Here is a 2,870-nt window from a genome sequence, read left to right as displayed (position 1 = left end):
TTAATCAATATGTATGGTTAGCAATTACAAATAAGAGATCATTTACTTATCAGAGAGTAGGCTATTTAACAAGCAAATTTAGTCTAAATCTTAGCTTAGGTTAGATGTGGCTGTTCCTGCACCAGCTAGCACTTTTTTTTCAGGTTCTCTCTGTTTCTCTGTGACAGAAAGACCAGAGCTGAGCTGTTAGAAATGTTTCTTCTCTATGGGCTATTAATTCTTTATATGGTGGTAAAGCTGTTCAATTGTCAGATTAAGGTCATAATTCAGTTGAGTATACTGTATAGCCCAGTTACTGAGCAGGACAGTAGTAGGAGGCAGATGTTTTTAATATGGTGCAAACTGTTATGAAAAAATGTGTCACCGTCATCTAAACAGACCTATCAATCAAAAACGATTATTTAACTTAAAACTTTACCAAGCCACCTTAATAATTTTTGGATATAGCCTACTGAAGTCCTGTGGATAAACATTAGCAACACTGAGACCCCCTCTCCACCCCTCGACTCTGCTTCTAACATTTTAGTTTCGGACGTATGATCCTGTGATGCTCTGCCAGTGGCACCGAGCGCTGTTCAAATATTTGAGCTCAGATGCAGCCAAGTTAACTTTGCTTGGAGCGTGGGCTCTCCAGGCTTTGATACGATGCCTGTGCCGAGCATGGGGCTTTCAGACGGGCTGCAACTGAGCGCCTCTTGTGCCGCGCTCCGTCTTGTGTCTGGTGGGTTTTTTAGGACAGACAGGCCGGGGTCAGGGGCAGACGGCCACATGAGAGAGAGCTGAGGCTTACCCACCATCAGACACACACATGATATGCACACGAACACACACACACACACACACACACACACTGGCACATGGACTTCTGCTATCCCAACTTGTTGACTGGCAGAGATCAAAGTATTCTGGTTCACAGATTTGGTGGGTAGCAGAGGAGGTGGGTTTCTTCAAAGTAACGGAGGAATAGTCTAGACTTCATTTTGTAAATTATAACCCAACAGTGACCTAGTTTCTTTCAGACTTTTCCCATACACAATGACCAGTGCTGATAAAAACCCAGAAACTCTTATGCTGCTGATAGACCAGACCATGATCCTTTCTTTAGAGTTTCTTTACCTTACAGTCTACTCTGTGCAAGGAAATATGCTTCAGTACATCTCTGCAATGCAGCATTGCTTTTCATATTTGTTATTCTATTATTCAGGTCATTAAAAAGGTAATAGAGACCAAGAGTGACTTGAGTTGACATTACTTTTAAGTTCAACGCTGCAGAGGAGTTAAACAACCCATTCAGAGTGGCTCTTTGAAAGACACTTACTTGATGAGTTCAAGTGAGTGAAAACACTCGTTTTTGATATCTGCAGGAAAGCAATGCAGTATTTGTCAAACCTGATGCTGCACCTAGCAAGAGGTTTGCTTGAGGTAAATTTACAGCTTGTACTTCTTTGTCGTAGCCTTGTCAATTAGTTTTCTTGTCAGAAGAGTGTTTGCTGAGTTTGTTATGGTCCCTGAAGTGGATCTTTTTTGTTGTCTGCCTCTTATACAGAACATCAAAGATTTTAGCTTCATTACAGATATGACGCATGCTGAAGTGACAGGACCTCATGCTGCTATAAGACTTGAATGAATAATTTGCATTTCAAGATAAGAGACAAATCTGGGTTCAATAAATGAATGTTTGAAATACAAAGATGAAAATTTTCTCCCGCCTGGCTTTCAGATAGCAGAGGGATGAGAAGTGAAAATCAGGCAAACACAGTCTGACAGTGCGGATGTGAAAACCTGAAACGAAACAACACAGAATAGCAATCATTGTAAACCATATACATGTCGGCAAAATCTCCCGAACAATGAGAAGACAGAGAAGCTGAGCGGGAATCGCAGAGAGAATGAAATTCCACAAATACCTATGAAAGGGTTTGATTTTCTCAGAAAATGAAATCCATCTCGCTCACTGTGTAGGTTAAATAGAAGATGTTTGCTGTCCAAGGAAATTCCCATGGTGTCTGTTGTTTCCATGAGAAAGAGGAAACTGGGCCTACGCAGATACAGCAGAGCGCTGCAGCCCACAGGCCTGTGTGAGCTGGAGGTCGTCCAACTGAGACAAGTTCTGACAGCGAGAGCTCAGCACACACAAGAGTATCCTCACATGAGTTCTTTTCTTCTTCTCTTTTCTCCTTTGTTTCACTCATCTCCTCGTAAAGTGTCTATCTCTAAAGGTCAGTGTCACACTTGTGCACTCATATAATTTTCTTTCTGGTACGGAAACACGCGGACAGCTGAGTCTTTGGACAAAGTCCTTTTCCACCGTGTACCTTTTCTGTTTCTTTCCTTGCGTCACTTATTTTTCCAGTAACGGCTGCTGAGCCTGTCATGTTTGATTTGAAGGAAAGGTGGTGAAGTCTGGCTGTGGGGTGAGTTAAAGGTTCCACATGTCCATCTCCAAATCAATTCTAACCGCCAGATGAACTCCCGTGCCGTCCTTTATTCTTATGTTTTATGTAAAATCCCTCATCCTCATTCTCCTTTCCTCTCATCTCCTTTGCTTTCTTCTCCTCTCCTTCTTCATTTTCTGTGCTCACAAAGTTCTCTCCTTTTGTCCTTTTATTTACTTCACTAAAAGTAATATTTAGCCAGAGTGAACAATGATGAGGTCGATTCGATAGCACAGACATCTCTCACTACAACTGGCTGTGCTGGGTTTGATGAGCTTCCACAAGCCGTGTCCTTCTCTTGGAATCATTTCCATATAAATAAGAAGCAGATAGACAGACTGTGTGTTTTCAATTCTACTGCTCGGCATATCACTGCATCTGTGGAGTTGTCTATCTCTTTTATTTCGCCTCTTGTCACATGCCATTTTATATCAC

The 2,870-nt window shown here is 41.8% G+C and overlaps 1 long non-coding RNA gene across 1 annotated transcript; it reads right to left on the bottom strand.

Moving 5' to 3' along the window:
• Positions 1–1,237: 1,237 nt before the first annotated feature.
• Positions 1,238–2,528, bottom strand: LOC146978501 (uncharacterized). Its single transcript, XR_015036973.1, has 2 exons — positions 1,956–2,528; positions 1,238–1,782 (listed from the first exon to the last, which is right to left on the bottom strand). It is a non-coding gene; the product is annotated as an uncharacterized LOC146978501 (long non-coding RNA).
• Between the last annotated feature and the right edge of the window lie 342 nt (positions 2,529–2,870).

The sequence above is a fragment of the Trachurus japonicus genome, chromosome 11 (assembly GCF_045865225.1).
Source record: "Trachurus japonicus isolate A0001 chromosome 11, Traja_1.0".
NCBI lineage: Eukaryota > Metazoa > Chordata > Actinopteri > Carangiformes > Carangidae > Trachurus > Trachurus japonicus.
This window is presented reverse-complemented; position numbering and strand designations above follow the sequence as displayed.